The 9520-nt window shown below is 47.1% G+C and overlaps 1 pseudogene; it reads right to left on the bottom strand.

The window, feature by feature from the left end:
* Positions 1–1724: 1724 nt before the first annotated feature.
* On the bottom strand, positions 1725–4366 carry LOC123137133 (cell division control protein 48 homolog E-like; annotated as a pseudogene).
* Between the last annotated feature and the right edge of the window lie 5154 nt (positions 4367–9520).

Raw genomic sequence — 9520 nt, 5'->3', positions numbered from 1 at the left:
TTATCTGTTGTAATATGCATTTGTTTTTTTATTTTCTACTAGAACTAAGGTTCAAGATCCAACTTTGAATTAACAAAGTCATCTACCGGCCAAAATAAAATTTCAACGACTTAAAAAGCAACAAATAAAATGGACAAGGATACAATGTGTTGTGCAAAGCATCAATCAGATAACAAGCAAAAATGTAGAGATTAAAGCACGAGCACTGCTTGAGGTCGATGAAAGCCCTCCGCCAGAAAACAAGCAAAAATCACACCCATAGTCTATTTTTCTCTCCATTTCCTGCATTGCCACTTGCATCCAAACTTGGTGACCTTTACAGGCCACATCACACCCAAGATCTAGAGGAATTCAAACTAAAAACTGGATAGAACATGGCGCCCCGGTCCGGTCACCCTTTCTGGTCTGGTGGAAGATTCAGGATGACAGCAAAACAAGCACTAAATTGTGGAGATACAGAAAAAGTCATGGATGGGAGTTTTCAGCAACACAGTTGGTTAATAGGCCGATCATATAGCACAACGATTTGAATGTAAGCTAGCGGAGAAAACATATCTAAGGCCCTGTTCGGAATAGAAGATAAAAAGCCGTAGGAACGGAGGAATGACAGAAATAGGAAAAGGTGTGTAGGTGATAGATGCACAGTTTCAGTTTCTGAACAGAAGACATGATCCTCTGCTTTATTCATGTTTCCCCTTCTCAGATTGTCCATGGTCATCATTTTGCCATGAGGTACCACTTACTAGCCAGAGGGAAATCTCAACTTCTGAAGGAGCATGTATTTAATAATTTTCTAGAGTGAGTTGGTTGAGTAAATCCGCTGTCGGTATATTGCCAGATATTTTTGGGCAGCCATGCCATTGACCTTGTTAATGCTGGAGGCAATCTGCTCTACCTCATACCAAAAATCCATCACAGCTGGGGTAAAATTTCTTCCCAAGTTAAAGCTTGAGAGCATGGCCAATACCTGGATCGGAGTAAACAGGCCAATACTGAGCATCTAAGGGAGCAGCAAAGGTACTATCTACAGGGACAACAATTACCACATGCCAATACCTGGCACACTGATTGGACTCGACTCGTGGACACTAGACAGTAGGACATCAAAGGTTTGTGTTTCTTAAGAGTAAGTTCATGGCACAACAGAAAATTCAACTGTAGTATAAATCATCGTCTTCTTCTGCTGACACGACAGCAGATGCCAAAGGATCTTATGTGAATAACTAACTAATTAATATCAACATGAATAATCTACTGCCTTGCAAATTATTTCGGTTACTTTGTTAGAGAATCCAAAATTTTGATATTCGTGCATTGTAGAGACTTTCAGGTAATGCTGAACTAATTTGTCATCATTCTGGAGAGGCTGGGGTATTTTCTCAGTAGAGGTACTCATTGCAACAACAAAATGTACAGTATGATAGAAGGTTTATTTAGCATTATATGACAGAAGGTTTATTAGATACATAAAGGAATCGAATTAGTACATTTCAAAGAAAAAAATGGCATCACATATAATGCTAAATTGCTATTACCCTTTGCTGGGGCCTGTACAGAACAAGAGAACTTTACCACAGGCCAATGGATATATCCTTGTCACACAGACTGGAATAGGAGACGAGAGGAAATGTTTTTTTTTCTTTCTTTTAGGTGGAGGATACAATCTTCAAACTTCAGCATATATATATACATCACAACACCGCACGTAAAAATATGATTACATGATCTTCCTATGTCTTACAGATGCATACTCCTAATATAATACAGTAAGTTCAAGAGACAACAGACAATTTAACTGTACAAATCATCTTCTTCAGCTGCCTTGATCTTCCTATGTCTTACAGATGCATACTCCTAATATAATACAGTAAGTTCAAGAGACAACAGATAATTTAACTGTACAAATCATCTTCTTCAGCTGCCGTGGTAGAGGATGCGAAAGGATCTGTCGCAGCGGTAGTGCCTGCCGCCGGCTGATCAACGAACCGGAACTCGGTACCGAAACCACGGGACTGCTGCAGCGTCTGAGCAAAGGCCTGGTATTTGCGAATATCAGCATCGCTCACACTCCGGCGTGCATACCTCATGCTCTCCTCGAAGTGAGCAGCCTTGATCTCGTCCACCTCGTCTTCCTCCATGGCTTCAGGGTTTTCCTTCAGCCGCCTCTCCTTTTCCATGTCCTTCTCAATGTTCTCTCTGATGGCGTATTTGCACGCACGCTGGCAGATTTCCGTGATGTCTGCGCCGCTGAACCCTCGCGTGTATTTGGCGAGTGCATTCAGGTCAACGTCCTTGGCCACAGGAGACTTCCTAAGGCAGGCCCTGAAGATCTGGAGCCTTGATTCGACATCAGGCAGAGGAATGTAAATGAGCTGATCAAGGCGCCCAGGCCTAAGCAAGGCTGGGTCTATGATGTCTGGCCTGTTGGTGGCACCGATAATGAACACGGTTTTCTTGGCATTCATTCCGTCCATTTCGGTAAGAAGCTGATTCAACACTCTATCAGCAGCGCTTCCGGCATCGCCGACACTGTTTCCTCTCTGGGTGGCAATCGAGTCGAGCTCATCGAAAAAGAGGACACATGGTGCCGACTGCCTTGCCTTATCGAAAATCTCACGCACATTGGCCTCGCTCTCGCCAAACCACATGGTAAGCAGCTCCGGTCCTTTGATGCTGATGAAGTTAGCCTGGCACTCGTTAGCAATCGCCTTGGCCAACAAGGTCTTGCCGCAGCCCGGAGGGCCATAGAACAGAACACCTTTGGAGGGAGACATGCCAAACTTCTCAAACTTCTCTGGGTACTCCACCAGCTACTGGACGGTCTCCTGCAGCTCCCTTTTGACACCCTCCAGACCGCCAACATCTTCCCAAGAGACATTTGGAACTTCCACGACAGTTTCACGAAGGGCGGAAGGGTTGCTTGTCCCCAGTGCAATCTTGAAGTGGTCGTTGGTGACAGCCATAGAATTCAGTATCTCAGCATCAATGGTGTCATCCTCGAGGTCGATAACATCCATCTTCTCGCGAATGCACTGAAGAGCAGCCTCGGTACATAGGGCGGCGAGATCAGCGCCGACATACCCATGAGTGTCCCTCGAGACATGCTCCAGCTCAACATCTTCAGCTAGCTTCATGTTTTTGGTGTGAATCCGGAGAACCTCAAGCCGCCCAACTTCATCGGGGACTCCAATGTCGATCTCCCGGTCAAACCTCCCAAACCTTCTGAGAGCAGGGTCGATGCTGTTCGGGCAGTTGGTAGCACCCATGACAATAACATGTACGCGGGACTTGAGCCCGTCCATGAGAGTGAGCAGCTGCGAGACGATCCGCCTTTCGACTTCTCCGTTGGTCTTGTCTCTCTTTGGTGCTATGGAATCAATCTCATCGATGAAGATGATGGCCGGTGCATTCTTCTCGGCCTCTTCAAACGCCTTCCTGAGGTTGCTCTCGCTCTCTCCGGCCATCTTCGACATGATCTCCTGACCATTGATCAGGACGAAGAAGGCACCTGTTTCATTAGCCACCGCTCTGGCAATGAGGGTCTTGCCGGTCCCAGGTGGCCCATACAGCAAGATGCCCTTTGGAGGCTTCACACCGATGCATTTGAACAGCTGAGGGTGGCGCAGTGGGAGCTCGACCAGCTCCCTGATCTGGGCCATCTGCTTCCTGACTCCACCGACATCGTCGTAGCCGACCTCGTCGAGCCTCTCCTCATCCTCCCGCTTGACAGGCTCGCCGTCACAGAATATCTTCGTGTCAGAGGCGACGATGCAGTACTCGGCAGGGTCGGTCTCCACAACCTTGAACTCCACGCTCGTCATGCCGCCCCTCACCAGGAATAGGTCCCCTTTCCTGAGGGGACGATAGGCCTCGAGGAAGTAGGGTCTCGGGAAGGCGTCGAACAGGTTTCCGGCGATCCCTTGGACGGTGTCGTCGACGGGGAGTACGTGCACGCGCTTCCCGTACTTGACGTCCGGGCACTAATGGACGGAGACGACGTCGCCGAGCCGGACCCTCAGGTTCTTCCTGACGACCTTGTTCATCCGGACCTTGGTCTTGTCGCACGTGTCGTCTGGGAGCAGAATGCAGACCGTGTCCTTCCGCTTCTTGCCCTTGAGCAGGACGATGTCGCCGTGGAAGAGCTCGAGGCTGTCCATGGTGTCCGGGTGCAGGGCGACGGTGGAGTTCTCGTCGTTGGTCGCCTCGTCGACCACCAGCCGGTTCGGCGACTTCTTCCTCTCCAGGATCGCCGTGGAGTAGTCCTTCTTCCCGCTCGCGTCGCCCTGGCTCGCCATGGCAAGCGGGATTGTCTTGATTCGTTTCAGTTGTTTTCCTTGGGAAAGTGGGTAAACGATCCTTGGATCCTTGGTCTCGTGGTGCGATGTGAGGAGGAAGTTGAGGCTGACCTTTATAGGTTCTTCCTCCCTGTTCCTGGAGTAGGGGGTTGGTGTCGGAGTTCTCAATCGGAGTTGCTGAAACAAGTCCGAGACGAAAGGGAAGTGAACGAGAGTCCAGTCCAGGTAGGAGACGGTCGATCGAGGAAGACTCGGTGTCAGGCTCAGGATCCTGCTAATCTGAACCTGAAGATAACTGAAGAAATCGACAGCGAGACACGGACTGAAGAAACGACGCACGAAGAGAACGATACGATGGACGGCTACGATTGAAGCTCGCCAGATCAACCAACGGCTCACGTCGACGCTCAGCTCCCCTATTTACCGTCCGACAAATTTATAACAGTTAAAAACTGAATCTTGTTTCGCAAAAAAAAACTTGTTCACTGCGCTTCACTTAACTGCCGTGGGTCATTTCCTGCCCATAAGTAGCTCGCACATTCCGTGGATCGGGCATCATCTTTTTCTTCAACTACTGTAACTAGCTCTAGAACCCTAGCTACTTTTTTTTAAAGCAACTGATTTTATTTCTTATATAATGGACATATCGTCTACAAGTGAATGAGAAATAAAATCAGGGATTATAGATTCCCAAAACAGAGAAATTTTATTATCTCAAATGTAGCATCAAGCGGATACAAAACATTATGAGTAACACCCGGCCTCTGCATAACTAGAATGCACACAGTCAAACATCAAAGTCTGACACTAGAAAAGGTAAGAAAACCGACAATACGGCAACAGTAGAGTCCTATGGACTGACACTTTGCCTATGTCGAATTCGGTGGTGGATCGATCCGGAGGTTATGCTGCCACCCATGTTGGGAAAAAACCTCCAACATATGTGTCTGAACCAACATATGTGTCGATTGTTGAACCACTTCCACCACAAAGCTACTATCAGACTCGATGGTCACTTTGTTGCAACCGATCCTCTCTGCTAGATATAGTCCATTCCGAATTGCTATCATCTCCGCAGAATCAACACCGACCACATGAGGAACAAACCATGTTGCAGCCGCAATAAAATTCCCTCTCCCATCCCAAGCAATAGCGCCAGTTGCACCCGATAAAGTTACAGCTTGGAACGCCGCGTCGACGTTCATTTTAACCACATCACTAGTCGGTTTCTTCCACATATGATCATGGATCCTCATTGGTTGTCCAGCCGTATAAGCCCGGGTATAGTTCGTTGCCAAAACCTTAATAGAGATTGCGGCTCTGTCAAGGGTCTGGATTGGTTCGCTTTTAACATGCTAATGTCGTTGCCACCATAGGTACCAGGCGGCTACCATCATATGTTTTGCAGCAGTCAGCCTGTCAATGACTGCATTCGTCCGGCACAAGATTGACAGTTATAGGCCCTAAGTGATCTTGTCGTACTACTTCCTCTACCCTGTCCTTCACCCCTAGCTTTGACCAAACCACCATTGCTCTCTTACAGGTAAACAGACAATGCTGGATATCCTCAATACCGGTCGTACAGAACGGGCATTAAGGGATGAGTGGTATGTGTCTATTTGCAAGAATTCCGTAGCAAGGAAGTGAACCATTTAGTGCCTTCCATGCAAAATGTTTGATCTTCCTTGGAATTTTGAGGTTCCAAATCTCTTTCCATATTGTATTAGCGTTTATATTCCCCTGTCCGTCTGATCGCACAAGTCGCTGCCTGAACTGATGTTCAAATTCTCTGTGATAGGCTGATCAGACTGAGAACGTCCCCGGCCGTGCATAGTACCAAGCAACAAAGTCTTCCACAAGCTGAACATTTAACGGAATCTGAAGAAACCTATTGGTATCCACCGGGGAGAATATATCTCTAATCAACACTTCATCTCACTGCCCATCATGCAGATTAATAAGCTCCTCAACCTAAGCGAGCATCGATGCACCTCTCGGGGTGATTACCTTTGTGAAGGACTTTCTGGTATCCAAGGATCTCTTCAAATATTAATTTGTGACCCCAACCCAACACGCCAAATACAACCCCTTTGGAACGCTTGGATGCCCACGACAATACTTTGCCAAGTGTATGATGAACCATTCTTCGGTCCTGCCTTCAAAATGTTGCCGTCTAGATAATACTTTTCACTCAAAACGCGTGCACATAAGGAGTCAGGGTTCTGGACCAGTCGCCAACACTGTTTTGCTAACATAGCAAGGTTAAAACTGTGAAGGTCTCTAAATCCCAATTCCCCTTTCTTCTTCGGTACACATAATTTCCACCATGCGAACTAATGCATCTTCTTCTTGTCCTCATTGTCACCCCACCAAAATCCATCCAACTCATCAGTGATTGTTTTGTAAATTCCTTTAGGCAGTTTGAATACGGGCATTGCATAAGATGGTATTGCTTGGGCTACCGATTTTAGTAAATTTTCCTTGCCCTGCAAAGACAGAACTTTCACCTTCCAACATTTGAGGCGCTGGCATACCCGGTCAATAAGATGCCGGAAACAATCGCTTATTTCAACCCCCACCATAGTAGGGAGCCCCAAATATTTATCTGACAGGGCCTCCGTGACAATGTTTAGTTCCCCGCATACCTCTTCTCTTGCACCAACCGTAGTATTAGGGCTAAAGAAAATGCTAGGTTTGGGATTACCCACCATCTGACCTGAACTCCTACAATAGGCATCCAAAGATCCTCTTCAAAGTGTTTGCACATTGCATGTTTGCTTTCATCGGTATTAGGGAATCATCTGCAAAAAGAAGATTGAAATAGTAGGGGCATTCCTACACACTTCAATACCTTCCAGATTCCCAATTTCTTCCTCATAAGCAAGCATACTAGATAGTCCTTCCGAGCATAACAAAAAAAGGTACGGTGAAAGAGGATCCCCCTGCCGAAGACCCTTGGTGGGTGTAAACTCATCTGTCTCGGTATCATTGAAGCGGACCCTGTAGCTGACAGAAGGTACACACTCCATTATTAGCTGGACCAATTCCTCATGAAATCCCAACTTCAACATCATCCTTTCCAAAAAAATCCATCCAACTCTGTCATAAGCTTTATTCATGTCCAGCTTTACTGCACAGAAACTAGAAGACCCATGTGTTTTGTTTTTTATAGTGTGGAAACACTCATATGCCACCAGTACATATCAGTAATAAGTCTTCCAGGTACGAATGCATTCTATGTATGAGAAATAATTTCTAGGAGAATTCTCTTCAGTCTGTTAGCAATCATCTTTGAAATCATTTTGTAAACCTAATTACAGAGACTAATAGATCTATGATGTGTTATTACCTCAGGATTGTCTTGAAGGAAATATGCCCTAGAGGCAATAATAAAGTTATTATTTATTTCCTTATATCATGATAAATGTTTATTATTCATGCTAGAGTTGTATTAACCGGAAACATAATACATGTGTGAATACATAGGCAAACTTAGTGTCACTAGTATGCCTCTACTTGACTAACTCATTAATCAAAGATGGTTATGTTTCCTAACCATGAACAAGGTGTTGTTATTTGATTAACGAGGTCACATCATTAGTTGAATGATCTGATTGACATGACCCATTTCATTAGCTTAGCACCCGATCGTTTAGTATGTTGCTATTGCTTTCTTCATGACTTATACATGTTCCTATGACTATGAGATTATGCAACTCCCGTTTATCGGAGGAACACTTTGTGTGCTACCAAACGTCACAACGTAACTGGGTGATTATAAAGGAGCTCTACAGGTGTCTCCAAAGGTGGATGTTGGGTTGGCGTATTTCGAGATTAGGATTTGTCACTCCGATTGTCGGAGAGGTATCTCTGGGCCCTCTCGGTAATGCGCATCACATAAGCCTTGCAAGCATTGCAGCCAATGAGTTAGTTGCGAGATGATGTATTACAGAACGAGTAAAGAGACTTGCTGGTAACGAGATTGAACTAGGTATTGGATACCGACGATCGAATCTCGGGCAAGTAACATACCGATGACAAAGGGTGTCACACCCTAGCTAGTCATGCATTAGAGTGTTGCATCATGTTTACTCTTTCATCAGAAACTTGAAATGGGGATGACAGAACCCCCAGTCCCCTCTGAAACCAACTAGGGTTACTAAAATAATTTTTCAATGAACCTGAAATGCCCTTCTAAAATGCCCATCATTTTTGCCTTGGTTCAGAACCTCTGCCAAAAGTGGTGCACATTTTTCTAGGCCATCCTAGGGTTTTTGAATTAAATCATAGATATTTGAATTTGGGCATTTAAAATAATATAAAATATTTAAATGCTCAAATATCTCCAAACTAAAATGTTTCATGTTGGAAATAATCCAACTATGGACCAGGAGTAGTTTGGTGATTTTTGGAGTTGCCTAGGTATTTTATTTAATTCAACAAAGTTGCAGATATATTAAATAAAAACAGAAAACAGAAAAATAAATAAAAGGAGTAGACTTACCTGGACCTACCTGCCCAGCCCAGCCGGCCCAGCACTGTGCTGGCCCGTGCCAGCCAGCTGCTTCCCCTTGCCAGAGCAGGCAGGGAGGTGAGCATGGCGCGCCCGAGCTCGCCACGCACCACCCAGCCTCTCTGCATCGCCCTGGTCGCCGTTGCGCCGCGTGGATCGTCTTCTGGTCGTCGCCCCGACCTCGCCGACACCCCATTCACTCTCCCCCGGCTCTCCCTCGCTCTCTCCCCCGCCCGACCGAACACCACCGTCGCCGCCGTTCGCCATAGCCACCGTCTCCGACCACCCCTCGCTCCCCCGACCGGCTCAGAAGCTCCGCCACAACTCCCTCTTCCTCCCCACCGCTCCACAGCTCCCCGGAAGCCCTGCATCGCCGCCACGTCGCCGTTCCCCTCTTCGGGCTCCGACCACCGTCGTCGACGAATTCGCCGTCTCCAGCGCGTCCCCGAGCCCGCTTCGACGCCCACTGCAACCGCGGTGAGCTACGCCACCGTTTCCCCCTCTTCTCCCCCTCGTTCCCTCACCGTAGCCTCCTTCCCACCACGGCCGAACCTCCGCCGTCGCCGAGCTCGCCGTCGACGCAGCTCCGGTGACCATTTGGTCACCCCGGCGAGTCCAACGCGTTCACAGAACCCAGTAGAGCATCCCTAGCGCCTCACTTTGCTCGACTTCGAGCTCCAGCACCGTTCCCGTGCACGACCGAACCCCGGCG

Source organism: Triticum aestivum, chromosome 1A, assembly GCF_018294505.1.
Source record: "Triticum aestivum cultivar Chinese Spring chromosome 1A, IWGSC CS RefSeq v2.1, whole genome shotgun sequence".
In the NCBI taxonomy this organism is placed as follows: Eukaryota; Viridiplantae; Streptophyta; class Magnoliopsida; order Poales; family Poaceae; genus Triticum; species Triticum aestivum.
This window is presented reverse-complemented; position numbering and strand designations above follow the sequence as displayed.